The sequence below is a fragment of the Typopeltis vanoorti genome, chromosome 15, assembly GCF_054136105.1.
Source record: "Typopeltis vanoorti isolate ZY-2024b chromosome 15, IOZ_Tvanoo_1.0, whole genome shotgun sequence".
Classification (NCBI taxonomy): domain Eukaryota; kingdom Metazoa; phylum Arthropoda; class Arachnida; order Uropygi; family Thelyphonidae; genus Typopeltis; species Typopeltis vanoorti.
The window spans coordinates 5,179,059-5,195,983 of NC_143563.1; the positions used below are offsets into that span (position 1 = coordinate 5,179,059).

Below are 16,925 nucleotides of genomic sequence, written 5' to 3' on the forward strand. Positions count from 1 at the left end.
TGCATTCCAAGGTTCAACCACCCTCCATGTAAAGAAACCACTCCTCACCCTCTTGCGCACAGCCTCCTTTCATAACTTCCAGGGATGGCCCTTGTCATCGCTCCTTCCTGCCATTCCACCAAGTGAAAGAACTCTCCAGTGTCTACCCTGTAACTGCCTCTTAACAGTTTAAAAGTCTCGATCATATCACCTCTCTTCTTCTATCCACCAAACTCTGCAGTCCACATTCCCTCAGTTGATTCTCGTAACTGACAGCAGAGTAGTAAATGATTACCAAATATGTATAAATGTTTGTGGTAAATTGGAAAAGAGAACAAAGCTAATAATAATGGTAAGTACCTATTGGACTCCAGTTCAGGACACTGGCTAGTCATTACTAATGCAATGTTCCAGCATAAACACTTAAAGAGAAGATGCAAGAATACAAAGACAGGATGAAAAGTAATCCTGTTTTTTAATTAAAAAGAGAGAGAGAGACTACCTCAGATAAGTGGATTAAATTTCAAAGGCAGTAGTGGTATGATAAACTTTGTGTTTCCTAAAAACGACCTCCCACAATGAGTCTTTTGACTCCATGGAGGCCTGGATGATAATAATAAATGTTTGCTTATGAATGTAAACCTACATACCCTACTATATATAGTACATTAGTACTATGGATGGGATAAGGGTTTGATAATTTGGTCCTCCTACTCTGGAGACTAACATGGAATTTGTTCAAGCTACTTCAGCTTTAATAAGCAGGGCTGTTTTCTCATACCAAGTAATGAAATTTGGCTGCAATCTAAAAACAATCGAATATTCGTGTCCACAGTGGGAATTGAACCCACAGTTGGAGAGCAAATATATATCCACTTTGGCAGTAGAGGCCTATAAGAAATATGGACAACTAACTGAAGCTTCTGACCTGTTGTCCAGTTTTCATCTTTTTCTGGATAGTTGCTGAATAAAACAGTAGGCTGGAAATTAGCCAACTTAATCATGATGGAGAAAAATACTGGAAAGATGGAGAAAAGTACTGGAAGAGAGAGGTATGAGACTGAGCAGAAGTAAGACAGAGTATATGTGTTGCGCAGTGGGCGGTGGCCAGGAGACAGACCTGGAGCTGGAAGGAAATGTCATCAGGAAGGTGAGAGACTTTAGATACTTAGGTTCGACAGTGGAAGAAGATGGAGGAGGTGAGAAGGAAGTGGGATGCAGGATACAAGCAGGTTGGAGGAACTGGAGGGAGATGGCTGGAGTGTTATGTGATAAGAGGGTGCCGATCAATCTGAAAGGCAAAATTTATAGGACAGTAGTGAGGCCAGCTATGACATATGCTATAGAAACTGTAGCCCTGAGGAAAAATAACATTAGCAGGATGGAAGTAGCAGAGATGAGAATGCTTAGGTGGATGTGCGGTGTGACCAGAAAGGATCATCTGAGAAATGACTATGTCAGGGGAACAGTGAAAGTTACGAACTTAGGAGCGAAAATACAGGAGGCAAGGTTGAGATGGTTTGGTCATGTGATGAGGAGGGAGGACGAATATGTGGGAAGAAGGGTCATGCAGATGGATGTGCAAGGAAGGCGGAAGCGTGGGCGGCCAAAGAAGAGATGGAGGGAGCTGGTAGAAGAGGACTTGAAGATGAAGAACTTGGATGTGGTGACAGCCCAAGACAGGAAGGTATGGAGGAGACTCATAATAAACAGTGACCCCACTTAAGTGGGAGAAGCTGCAGAAGAAGAAGAAGAAGAAGAAGAATCACTTAAACTATGTATGCATTATGATGGCAACATAGTCATCATGCAGTTGTGGCAAATTCAGCTTCTGGAATAATCTCAAACCTATATAGAATTAAAATACCATGTTCAGTTTCTTTTCACACTGATGAAGAAAGAAATTGTTATTAGTGTGAAAAGTATCAATAAAAAAACAGATAGCAATAGCAGAGCCTTATATACTTATATATATATATATATAAGAAGAGAAAAATAAACAAAAAACAAACAAGTGAAGTAAGTGAAATCCTTCTAAATAATAAATATAAGATGATTTGGTTGGACTCAGGATTGGGATACTGCAATAACTATAATATTAAATGCTAAACGTTTTATGGAAGTACATTTCAGATTGACACATTAGTCTTATAAAAGGTTTTATTAAGGAAGCAGGGGAATTGATTAGGTCTTGTTGTACAGTAGAGTGGAAAATGAATCTAATACTAGACTAATCTAATCTCTTAATAATAATAATAAAGACTAACAGAAATGCTTTGGGTAAATTTGAAGAATGCTCATGCCAATATACTGGTGTCTGCTAAATTTCTTCTCAGGCCATGGACTACTCATGACAGCATGCTCCATCCTAAAAATGTACATAAATTCATTTTGAAAGAATACACACAAAATGGAAAAATTGATTACATTATTGATAATAATGACATCTTCAGACCAAACAAAGATACAAAGGTTTACAGCAGATTTCAAGTAGAAGTGGTGAACAAGATAAAATTGAATATTAAGTTAAAAAGAAAAATGTGCACTAAAGCTGCAAAAAAAAAGTCAAAGCTGATCAGCTCTCTGATGTTATTATCATTTCCTGATATATACCCATTATAAATAGGATATAATAGTGCTACACAATTAAGTTTCAGTAATTACTGTCTTTCTGTCAGCTTACTTCCAAATTAACCTGCTCTTTGCCAAGCTTCCAATATCATTAGTTTTTGCATTTTGGTTTTCTAAGAGTGAATTTTTAATACTCTCTTCTGTTTTTTTATTTTATTTTATTATTTTTTTATGCCTTGGTAACAAACACACCTGTTTTGTTAATCTTTCACCCCCCCCCACCATGCTGTTTAATTGACCATACAATCTCAAATTAGTTCTCACACATTTCTGAATGCCAATAATGCCAACTTCTTTACCAATGTGTTCATTTTTAATATGATTCTGCCAGTGATGTCATCTGCTTATCCATTCCTTAATTTTACTCTGAATTATCACACCTGTGATTGTCTATTAACAGACTGTTTTACATCTTAAGATTGGCTTTTGGGAACAATGTACTTCTCATTTTTAACTGTTATTCTGTTTTATAAAGCATTCAGTTATACTGACATTAGTTATGAGATATGACTATTAATTCTGTAGCTGTAATAAAAGTTTTAATGTAAGTTGTTTTTCCTTTTTGTTATTATTATAAATATCTGACCACCATGCAGTCAGAGATGAATTGTGGGAGGTACACACTATCACATACAAAGCTCATCCGACTGTGCCCTAAACTAATTCAATGTGTCTACATTCACTACACACTCAGGCAACACATTCCACTTGTCATGCAAAGAACCTCTCCTTACTCCTCTGCTCATACCTTACTTATATAGTTTGCAGGGATGGTCTCTTTTTCTACCCCACCTTTTCCATTCTATGAAAATTTCTTCCATGTCAACGTGATAACAACCCTGAATAACTTATGTATCAATCATATCCCCCCCCCACACACACACACACTTCTCCTCCTATTCTTCAAGAGATTTTGTAATTTACATTCTTTAAATCAGTCTTCATACTTCACATTCCAAAGACCACGGACAAACTTTGTGAATCTTTTTGGACCCTTTTTAACATATCCTTGTAACCATTAAAATCCTCACCAAATCTGTGCACCGTAATCCATATGAAGCTTATCAAGGCCATATACAATGGAATCGTAACCTCTTTATTTCTGCACATCATTGTCCTCTGCATCATTGCTATTATCCATTGTTTAGGCTTCACAACTTGTGTAATGTGGCTCCTGAATTTCAGTTCCTTGTCCACTACCACTCCCAGATCTCTCATTTCCTCTGCCTCCTTTTAAGTTTCCCCACCAAGTGTATACTTTGCATCCCATCATTACTTAACAAATTTTAGAACCTTATACTTTGCAACATTGAACTGACGGTTTTCCCATTTACCTTCTTGACTCTGCATTACTCTACAATTTTGCATTATCTGCAAACAGCTGTATATCACCAGTTAAACCTGGCTTAACATCATTAATATGAAAATTCAACAACAATTGACCCAATACAGGTCTCTATGGCACACTACTAGTGACTCTCCTCCTTCAGGACACTTCTCCCACCATATAGAACTTTCTGATACCTATCTGACAATTAGTCATTGATCCAACTCACTATTCTGTTATCCATTCTCATTTTGTTCTTTATTTAACAGCTTATCATGTGGAAGTTTATGAAAATATATGAAACTCATATATGAAAATATGACTTCTGCATTACATAACCTTAGTATCACCTCTGGGTCTGGCTATTATCCACTGATGAGGCCTCAATAAAGGTCTAAACTGATATGGGTAGTGATCCTTCCTAATGCATAGCATTATACATGTCCATAAGGATATGTGCTTTGCATTATGGGATACTAAGGCAAGTGATGTGAAGTCATTAGCTTCTATACACGAGTTGCCCCAGTCCTGAATATACTTCAGGCGCAAACTTGGTTTGCTTAAACTTGGATAAAGGATTAAACCATGAATATAATTTCTTGGTACCTTAGCTTATCATGTGGTAATCTACCAAAAGCCTTTGCAAATTCCAAGTATACCACTGTATATACATCTCTCTTGTCCAATACATTTGTTACCTGTTATAAGACATAAGCACGTTGGTAAAACACAACATCCCTTTAACACACCAATACTGAAAACCACAGAGAATACTGCTGTTATCAACCCATTTCTGTATCCATGTTCTCACCAATCTCTCCACTACCTTAACTACAACTCCAGATATACAGATTAGCCTATAATTTGTAGCCACAGCCTTATCACCACCTTTATGCAATGGAACAATTTTACCTTCTTTCCACTCTCTTGAAACATATGCTATTGTGAGACTTATTAAACAGGCATGCCACTGCCAATTCCCTGGAATATTCCCTTAAGACATGGTGATATCATAAATAGGATTTGATTATTATGGCCAAATAAACCAAATTCATTTCTCAATAAAATTAATTATAATTGGAATGAAAGATTTTGTCCTCCATTCCACTTAACTCAAAATTCCTGCTAATATCAAGTCTTGGTAGTCCATCTGGTCTGTTCCAATGCAGTCAATGAAAAATAATTCAGCACACCACAATTGCCTTGAGACCAAACCCTCATTATTCATACAAAGAGCAGTTTTTTGCAGTTCACAACTACAAAATAAATAAAATAAATCTAATCCAATTTTGAAAAGAACAAACTTGCCATAAACACATCTCATGTTTTAATGGCAATTGTGCCATCTGATACCTAACCAAGATAATAAGACACTACTGCACATTAACCATTCTCACATCCAAATTGCACCACCATAACCTCACCCAAGGACACCTACTGACATCATTCTTTTCTTCCAGTTCCTGCAGTGATGACCATGGTAAAATATTCCACACTCTACCAAGAACTACTCACTCCATGATACTTATAGAAGGAAATCACAAGAATCCGAATAACTTGAACATGATCGAGGCATCTATTTTTTTTCACCAATACAGTTAATAACATTGTTCTATGGTTCATATTTACTGTTTATTATATTTTTTTTCTTCTTAACCCAGAAAAGCCACTATCATATGTGCCAAAACTAGTCAGTTTAACTATCAATATTATCAGAACCTATTAAACGGCAGTGTTAGTTATCATTTCTCACAGTTTTTTTGTTTGAAAAATCTACATACTCATCATGAATAATTAATTATTTCATATTACCCTTCTAGAAAGAAAATATCAAACATTTAATTATTCATTTTTGATATTTGCTGAGCATGAGAATTTGCTATACTCTCAGGATCTAGAGGCAATCATTTTCATTTAAATTAGGATGCTTTAATTTAGCCTCAGAATGCTCCATGAACATATTTTCATATTTAAAACTGCTCCTATGAATTAAGCAAGTTGTAATTCAAGGATTCTGTTCTCTTATCTGTGTTGAATTTTCTACATACACGGGGCCAAAATTTTTATCATGCTTATTAAGTGCATACATTGAGCAATTCATTTTTAAAATACAATTCATTTACTCAAAAAAGATCACGAACTTTGACATCTTCTCTGTTTCTCTCTTTATAAACACCCCTTTAGCTGAAACTACTCATTTGTTATTAAATCACGTGGTGAAGATATTGGAATATGTTATATAGTCAGGTTACCTCAGCTGGAAAAATAAGTTCTATAAACAGATTGAAGGCATGCCTTGGGAGATTCCTCTGTCTCCTCCTTTGATTGGTTACTGGATAAACAGTCTGGAGGATACTTTGTTTTCTATCATTCATCCTAAACTTTGCTTTTAGGTCTGTTATGCAGACAATATATTTGTTATCAGGTCTCATTCTGAAAGTGAACTATTTTCTTATAAGAAATCAACATCTTCATCCATGAATTCACTTCTCTATGGTAAAGAGAATTCTGGGAGAACAGACATCCTACTTACCTATACAGCCTCTGGTACCTTGTCTTCCAATGTTTAGTGTAAACCAGCTTTCACTGACAGATGTATATACCAAAGTTCTGTTCATCATGCCTACCAGAAAATGATTTGGTAAAACTTTAGTTAACAGAGCATTTATTATCTTCATCTTTGTAGCAAAAGCTTCTCTCAGTTAAATCCTTAATGCAATCAGATAGCTATAACCTTTGATATAGGGAACAATTATGGACTGGTGATGCAAATATATAACTTTTTCATCAAGAACAAGATAGGAAATGGCCTGCAATGGAGGATTTACATCCTCATAGGCAAACCACCTTTCCAGCAAGTCTCACTTAATACTGACATAGAGGCATTTGTCATTTATCTCTAAGAGAAAGATCTTGTATTATAGATGCTTCACAATAATTCCATACTTTGGTTGCCACATCTGTTCTCTTAATGAAGAATTTAAATAACCTTGATGCTCTTTAGGGTAGTGTACAAACTGTCATTATAGGCAGAATTGTGCAGTGCACACTTAACAACCCTTCCTAAACACTAGCAGTAGCATCTTCTACATGCCTACATGAAAATTCACTGCTGTTGACCTAACAGTTTGTTCACTATCCCTCTTCACGCTGTTTAAATGGGAGGTAAAGATAACATCTATTGAAGCAATCATTTTCTCTTGACATCCACTCTCTTACGTAGCAACCATGTATTCCATCAAACATATAATGCAAAATACATTGTGCTAAACTGGAATAATGCTCATCCTTGTTGCAGAATTTGAACTGCACCAATCAGCTTCTCTTCTATTAATGAAGCAGTGAATCATACTACAAAGTGTATAATACAAGGCACCACAACTGCAGTCCTATAGAGTCAGTTTACTTTTTCCCCAAACATGGTGGAATTGGGAATGTTCAGCAATAGCAGCCAAGAAAGCATAAACAAAGCTTGGGGCAGGGAGAGGGGGGGGTAACTTCTGCAGATATCCCACCACACAAAATTTAATTGCCTTTCAACCATACTCACACCTAAGCATGATACATATGCCATTGCAGCCAAAGTGACTTATGGATCCAATTCACATCATCTGTGACCAGATCAACAAACACCAAAGAGGTCTGGGACAAAATCCAGAAAATGAAGAGCAGGCCCTACCTTTTCCTTCCATCTTGGAACAGAATGGATGCATAGTTGCTTACCAAAAATCAGTTTTTGATAAAATTCCCAATTCCTAATACATTTTTATATTCCCAATACAAAAATCTATTTGCTTTTCACCTCTCTGATTTTTAACACCAAAGTCCATACCTCCCATGCTACATTCTTCAGCCATCATTTGTACATCTATGACATTTCAGTCCCCTTAGAGTATTACAATGTCTTCGGTTGGTATACCTCCAAAGGCGTTATCTACTTTATTATTATTATTGCACCCTCCATGGAGTCAGCAGACTCATCATGGGAGGTTCATTCAACTGACAACATATTTATCATCCGAATATTAAAATCCTTAACACTCCTTGCATTAACAACAATTCTGGTAATGCATTCCATTCACTGACAATTCTCCATGCAAAAAAATTTACTCATCTCTCGTCACCACATTCCTACATAACTTCCAGGGATGGCCTCTGGTTTTTCCCCTCTCATCATATCACCTCTTTCCCCACCAAACTCTGCAATTCACATTTCTTTAACCTCTCTCTCTCCATAGCCAGCATTCTAAAGTCCTGATATTGTCTTAGTCACTAATCTCTGGACCCTCCCCAATGTTTACAAATCACACTGAAAACCAATCGATACAAAATTAATAATGGAAAAAACTCACGTACAAAGATTATTTAATAGTATAATTTTCACCTGTGTGTCACAGGCATCTTCAGTACATTAAGCTCAAATTAAACAATAACTGACACTTCCAAAAAGCGCCACCTAAGTAGCTGGTGTAAGATAACTAAAAAGGTCAATAACTTTCCTTAAAAAAAATAAATAAATAAATAAAATAAAATAAAAATAAATAAAAATAAAAAATAACTCATTCAGGCCATTATATCCATTCAGAATCTCATCACCATCCCAGTCAAAAGGCAGGAACTATTAAAACACTGGTTCATCGGGCCCACTCCTTTTGTTCTTCAAACGATCTTTTACAGAAAGAACTACAATATATAACTTCTTCCTTTCTATCTAATGGTTATAAGAATTGCTTCATTAAAAGAACTTTGAGTAGTTTTAATATGTCTTCCTCTTCAAACACAGAAGAAATAACGCGCATTACTATCCCTTATGTACAAGGCATCAGTGAATGTATAGCAAAAGGTTTAAAACCACTGAATATTTTTGTTGCCTTTTGACCATTTAGAAAAATCTCCACCTTTCTCACTTCTCCTAAGGACAAGCTTCCACATCTTAATCATCCAGGTGTCTACCAGATTCCGTGCTCTTGTGGATTATCTTATTTCGGACAAATGGGAAGATCTGCCTCTATTCGGCTAGAAGAACACCAATCTTATATTGAATACTTTAAACCTGAAAAGTCAGGACTTGCAGAACATGCCATCTTCACCAGACACAGAGTTCATTTGAGAAAGACAAAAGTTCTTCACAAAAGTCAGTTTCTCATGGAACGCCTTTATAAAGAAACATGTGAAACTCTACTTCATTCTCCTAACTTAAACAGATCCGACGGCTTACGTCTATCCCCTTTATGGGAGATAGTACTTTACAAATCAGCTCATCTTTCCTAACTTTTTATTGTATTGATTATTATTTTATTTTTTTTTATTTCATTTTATTTATTTATTTATTTTTTTTTTTAAGGAAAGTTATTGACCTTTTTAATTATCTTACACCAGCTATTTAGGTGGCGCTTTTTGGAATTGTCAGTTATTGTTTAATTTGAGCTTAATGAAATGAGCTTACTGAAGATGCCTGTGACACACAGGCGAAAATTATACTATTAAATAATCTTTGTACATGAGTTTTTTCCATTATTAATTTTGTATCGATATGTCTACTCACGGTGTACCTCTTTTAAAACTTACACTGAAAACCATACCAAATTTGAGCACAATAATCCAAGTGTGGTCAGACCAGTGCTTTAAACAGTGGCACAACCACATCCTTATCCCTGCATGTTTGAGTACTTCTTATCATAACAGCACTACAATGTGCAGTATTTGTAACACTTGCAATATGCCCTCTTAACTTCAGTCTACTGTCAGTCATCACTCCTAAATCACAAATCTCATGTACTTCCTGTAGTACGGCATCATCACTGTAGTACACGGCCTTATATTTCTGCACTCCAAAATGCAACATCTTGCACTTATCAATATGAAAACTACAACCCCACTCCTTTGTCCAAGTCAAAAGTCTATTCAAGTAGTCCGTGACGGAATTAACATCAGCCTACAACTGTATATCCCACTAATTTCACATGATATATCATTCACAAACTAGTTAAACAGCATGGGCCCCAAGAACAGAACTAGTTACTGTGCTCTTTTGAGACACTGCTCCATCTAACCAATACACTATCTGTTCCCATCCTCTGCAGCTTGTATACCAACTTATCATGTGGTAATCTATTAAACACTTTTGCAAAGTCCAAGAATATCACTCTATATGATTTTCCTTTATCTAACACACTTGTCACCTTATCATAAAATGCAAGTAAATTGCTAAAATAGGACCTACCTTTTACAAATCCATGCTGACCATCATAAAGAATGCAATGTCCATCTACCCAATCCTGTATTCTATTCCTAACCCATTTCTCCAATGTCTTGACCAAAATCATTATACAGTCTGGTCTATAAATTAAGGGCATAAAATTTCTTTATTATTTTACAGACAGTATGCGAAACTCTGAGATCAAAAACTACGATCTAAGAGTTTCATGCTGAAGAACTATCGGCGAATCCAAGTGTAAGTGAACACCTGGCAGACCCGTTTCTACATTTTGCGGGGCCCCTGAAAGTTAGTAACATTTATGGAAATTTTAAATGGATGAATATCTTGTTAATTAATTAAATCACATATGAAAAATATTTATGCACATAAATAAACAAGTATGCTCTTTAGCATCAATTTAAGTAAAGGGAAAAAATTAATTAGAAAATAAATGTTTGTATGTACGTGATATATTATTTTATTATGTAAGTACACGTTATCATATAAATACGCCAGAACAATGATTTATTTAATAATATAAATAATAATATAAAAATATAAAAAAATATCCATTTTTACTATAAAGAATGAAATATATGTATAACAACTTATAAGATTTTAAAAAAATCTTAATATCTTAATTTATTAAATCTTAATAAAATCTTAATTGAAGCCTTTGGCTCTTCATATGTCTAATAATCTATTAATATATTTAATTTTATTTAGCCTAATGCGCTTATCAATAAAATCATTTATAATGCTATCAAAATTCAGATTTTTTTGCAGTTTCATGCCTCTATAGATATTATTGCTAGGGATGACAAATGTTCTTGAGACAGAAGATCGCAAATAGGTTTTTATTACGGTAATTTTAATTTGGAAAATGACCTTTCTGCTGATGTGACCATAACTGGACGTCAATAATATTTTAAATATCGTAGTAATATTTGGATAAATATCCGACAAATTATTTGCAATTATGAATTTTAAAATATTAATGGGTGCATCTTTTGGAACAATATTTCTAAAAATAATTAATTCATTGTAAAATTCAGATTCATCAATATCTGTATTTAATTTTTGATACAGTTGTTTGCAGCAAAATTTTAATTCATTTTCTGTCATTTTTCTTATTAATTTCATATCATAAAGAAATCCAAATGATTTTTTGTGAATTTCATTTCATACATTTCAAATCTTTTTTTGACAGATTGTAGAGCAGTATCTAAAATTACAAAAAAGAAATTTATCCTAAAATTATCTTTATCACCTATGTGTGATTCATCAAGTGTTTCATAATCAATACTTGACAATACTTTTCTTCGACGCACTCTACTTTCTTTAAATTTAATTTCTGTTTCTAATAGATTTGAGAGTTCTTTAGCAATCTCAAAACAGCTATCAAATCCTGATATTCTCTGCTCTTCAAAGTACTGCACTAACTCTTTAATATGCTTAGTTGCTACGTCTATGGAAATTTTTGCGTTTTGTAATACTTTACTTACTAAATTAACTTTTGACAAAAGCTCATACCAAATTACAAGGCTTAGTATAAACTCAAATGAATCTATTTGTTCATATATTGAAACCACTTCTACTTTGATAGTATTATCTGATGCAGTTTTAAATAATTCTTTTAGTGCATTTAAAAATTCTGGAATTTGAAAATGTATACAGCTCTGATGCTATTCTACATTACCATCTTGTATCACATAACGGTTTTGGAGTTAATTGTTTAACAAATTTCTTTAATACGTCCCAACATGAAGTTGAGGCAGCAAATAATGTATATATTTTTTGTATAACATTAAAAAAATTTATTGCTATAATTGATGATTTTGCAACATTCCCTAAAATCAAATTTAAATTATGACAGGTGCAAGGAGTATAAAATGCCTTTTCGTTTTCATTTAAAATCTAAGCACGGACTCCCTTATATACTCCTTTCGTATTCGCTCCGTTATCATACCCTTGCCCTCTACAATCTGACAATTTAAGATTTAATTTATTCAAAAGTGATTTTATATTTTCATATATACCTTTTATCAGTAGTGTCATTAGTTGTTAAAAAGGTCAAAAAGTGTTCACGAATTTCAATATCTGCTTCAAATATATGTAAAAATCTGAAAATTACTGAAATTTGGTCCTGATGACTAACATTAGGAGTACAATTGAGAATTATTGAATAGTACTTTGTCTGTCATATCATATTTACAATATTTTGTTGAATTTTGATTCCCATATCAAATTAATTAATTCATTTTGCACAAAGGGTGATAGATACGAATTTTGTTTCTTACCTATAATTTTTTTTTTCCGAACATTGCATTGAATGATCTTTTAAAAGTGGATCAAATTCTGCAATTAATTCTATGATTCTAAAAAAATTACCATTATGGGCCGTGTACAGAGTATCAAAATTACCTCTAAAAGCTGAATTATGTTTGGATAAATAAAGAATTGCTGCTACTATTTGTATTAAAACATTTCTTAACCATTCTGCTTCAAATTTTATGACATTTTGATTTGCCTGATCAATTGTATTGAGATTTTTTAAATTATGTTCAATTTGTGTCCATGAATACATGCATTTCATGTGCACTGGACTTCGTTCGTGCGACTTGAATCTTTCACTTACATGTCACCAGAAAAGCCACTATTAGATAAAAAATTAGCATCAGAAGAAAATAATTTGCAACAAAAACAAAAAATAGAGTTGGAAGAGTTTTGAATATATAAGCCATCTTCTGTTTTGCTTCTCTCTGTTTGCAATTTTCCTAACATAGTACGCTGTGGAAAAACACCTCTTGTTATCACCTTTTGGAAAATCATTTTCAGTTGGAGGAGACAGTGGACCACGTTGTAGAATTTGCGTTAGTGTTGCGTTGTTTAAAATTTTGGGCCATGTTGCTGGATCATCAATAGTAAATAGTTCACTTTCCTCTGGTGTCTCAGTTTTAGGATCTTCAATACTCATTGTTTGACCAAACACTCATGTTCTCCACTTCCTTTGAGTATTTCAGAACTCTCATTATTAATTAATGTTGAAGCCGAAGAACTGTTTGTAGTTATTTCAGAACTCCCGCTATCAACTAATATATCGGAACAAATATGAGTTCAACTTCATAAATTTAAACAGTGAATTTCTTTGACGTTCCTCAGCCACTTCTTTTTCTTGTTTTCGCTTTCGTTTTTCATGCCGACTTGGGTATTTTCTTCCATAATAATCTCTCTCACAACTAGTTATACTCTAGAATTAAATACGATAGATTTAATTATAAAATAAGTTAATAAATTAAAATAAAATTACTTACTTGATAAATAAAATAGATAATATTAGAAAATAAATAAATGTAATATAGATTGAAAACTGCTATTGAAGAAAAATTCTGATGTCGGATAACCTAAAACCAGTTTACAAAATATATTTTTTAAGATGTTTTGCAAGTAATGTCACATAAAAAAATTGCCATGACAGTACGTGTCATGGCAATTTTCATAAAATTGTTCATAAAATGTTCGTGAAATCATAAACTAAAATCAAGAAACTCCTTAAAATTATTAAAAACACCTGTTTTAAAATGCACTTTTCCCTATTTAACACTATCTTGTATGATATTGTTATATATCTTAGAGTAGTTTCAAATACTACCGCTCTAACGCAACGATCTTATTTCGCTTACTATAACAACAATATCATGTTGGAGGTTTAATGGATTTTTTACAGCACTCAAAAAGAATTAAAATAGAATTTAATACTTCCTATATTTCGTCCTAGTCACTAGGACATCTACGGGGATTACAAAAACAATTAATGTAACATATACACAAATAACAAACAATACGAAGCCCAACCACGTGGGTGACACTAAAGTCCTATCTAGGTAGAGCGCCCTCTAAGGGCAGTAGTAGGTGGCCTGGAATGTAAGGTGGGAACTCAGGTGATGAGTGTTTCCCAAATCTTTAGAAGCTTAATGCAACCGTATTTATTGAGATTTGGTTGGTTTTTGAGAGCTGCTGCTGCTTCTAAGAAAAGTCTCTCTTTCTTGAATTTGCTGTGGTGGAGCATGGTGGTTTTCTTCCATGATACCCTGTGGGTGGTGTTCAAAACATGGTCAGCCAAGCCTGAATGGCCATAGTTGTGTTTGAAGATGTAAGACTTGTGTTCCTCTAGACGGATGAATGCTGATCTGCCTGTCTGTCCAAAGTATGCCAGCTTACAGGAACAGGGTACTTTGTAAACTCCAGGCAGAGAGAGAGGAGGGAGCTGATCTTTCGTAGAACGGATAAGGGTAGCAAGTTTGCGGTGGGGCTTATATGCTGTGTGTAGGTTGTACTGTTTTAGTATCTTGGCTATTTTTTCGGATATGCCACGGATGTAGGGTATGGTGATGGCATTTTTAAATTCTTGTTGACGAGAAGGATGGGGAATGGGGGAGGAGTTGATTATTTTTTTGATACTGTGATCGCTGTAGCCATTGGAGAGGAATGTGCTGTGTATGTGGTTAAGCTCAGTAGTGAGGGCGGTTCCACTGGAACAAAGATTGTGGGCTCTCTTGGTAAGAGTTTTAATAATGCCATATTGTTGAGAGGGGTGGTGGTGGGAGAGTTTGTGAATGCAGCAGCAGCTCTCAAAAACCAACCAAATCTCAATAAATACGGTTGCATTAAGCTTCTGAAGATTTGGGAAACACTCATCACCAGAGTTCCCACCTTACATTCCAGGCCACCTACTATTGCCCTTAGATGGCGCTCTACCTACATAGGACTTTAGTGTCACCCACATGGTTGGGCTTAGTATTGTTTGTTATTTGTGTATATGTTACATTAATTGTTTTTGTAATCCCCGTAGATGTCCTAGTGACTAGGACAAAATATAGGAAGTATTAAATTCTATTTTAATTCTTTTTGAGTGTTGTAAAAAATACATTAAACCTCCAACATGATGTCCTCACAGCACTTAAGCCTCTACACATGCATGACAACAATAGTTGGTTGTAAAATTATATACATATATTTTTCTATATAATAATATTTTTTATATAATAATTACAATATTAATTTATATAATAATTTTATAAAATTAATTGATTTCTTTTTTCAATTTTTTGTGCTTTGCTGAGCCCTGTGCCACCGCACAGTTCGCACACCCATGAATACTTCCCTGACACCTGGTAGTACAACACCAAGGCAACTCGAAGCAAAGGTGGAGCAAGCTCCCTCATTATCCTTGATATTTTCTCATAATGTAAAACACAGTTCCTAGGAGATGTAATACTGCATAGGAGATGTAATAAAATAATAAGGGATTTTTATCCCCTTAATTTAATTAACTTTGCCAGAAAAAATTACTATTTGGCTTTTTATCTTTGTTATAAGTCTGGTCTATAATTGGAAACTGCTGTCCTAGAACCATTCTTGAGGAGTGGTACTATTTTGCCTTCTACATTACCCACTGCAGGACTTTCATTAAATAACTATGTCAAGCATAGCCAATTGTGCTGATTCTTTCACTTCCAGTTCTCCTAATACTTGCCTACCTTTGGTATATTGCACTGCATCATTTACACCAGTATGACACACGCGGATAAAGCGCTTGATAATCTAACACTGTTAATCTGCTGCCATGACTATCCACTTACATACAGTAGACTCTTGACTATCCAGCCTCCGTACTATCCGGAGCCCGGATTTTATCATGAAGAATTATAATAATAATACAGTAATTCTCCTTGATAAAATGAGGAATACGTACTGTAATTTGCTTTGCCATGGCGTTGCAAGCGGGCGTCTGCTACAATCCTCCTACATGCCATGTGCATAACACAAGTTGAGACATGCAAAGTGCAGATTTCCCCACTTTGTCAGTTGTGTATCGGATGTCCACAAGTGCGGAATATGTTTGCCACTGTTCCTGGTTACATTAGTAAATTGTTGTTTGGTGTGCTTCGTTGTTTTTTTATTAAAGATTACGAAATGGGTGATAACGAAAAAAGGTTGCGACTATGAAGGAGAAATTATGTGCTATAAAGCGACTAGACTCTGGGGTAACGGCAAAAACTATTGCTTCGGAGGTAGGAGTCGGGAAAAGTACAGTTGGAGACTGGAAGAAAAATCGAGCAGAAATTGAAAAGTGGTGTGCTGCCAAGCTAGTGGAAGTGGAATGAAAGTAACAAAAACGATGCTGAAAGATAAGCATAAAGAAGTTGGGGAAGCTTTATTTTTGTGGCATAAATACTTAAGAGGAAAAGGCTTGCCTGTTACTGGGCCGATATTGCAGGAAAAAGCATTGCAATTTAAGCAACAAATAGATGTAGAAGGAGAAGATTCAGAATTTAATGCCAGTGATGGATGGTTATATCGGTGAAAAAAAAGATTCAGTATTCGCCAGATTACCATAAGTGGGGAGGCTTTATCTACTGATAAAGAGGCTGTACCTTTGTTCAAAGACTATCTTTTTAACCTTATTGAAAAGGAGGGAATTTCTGGGGAGCAGTTGTACAACTGCGATGAGACCTATTTAAATTATAAGATGCTCCCTACAAAAATGCTTGCATCAAAAAAAGAAGCCACTGCACCAGGATACAAGAAAAGCAAGGAACGAGTCACCATCTTGGCTTGGAGTAATGCAACCGGCAACCACAATCTCAGGCTTACGTTAATAGGAAAATCAAAGAAACAGAGCTTTTAAAACACTGAAAAATCAGGAATTGCTACCCCTGTATTAAACACATAAAAAAAAAGCATGGATGAATTCAGAAATCTTTAAAACCTGGTTCCAAAATGAAT

The 16,925-nt window shown here is 34.7% G+C and overlaps 1 protein-coding gene across 1 annotated transcript in view; it reads left to right on the forward strand.

Moving 5' to 3' along the window:
• The window catches only part of LOC150098320 (cilia- and flagella-associated protein 157-like), a 210,169-nt gene that overhangs the window by 153,196 nt on the left and 40,048 nt on the right, over positions 1-16,925 (forward strand). The window lies entirely within an intron of this gene.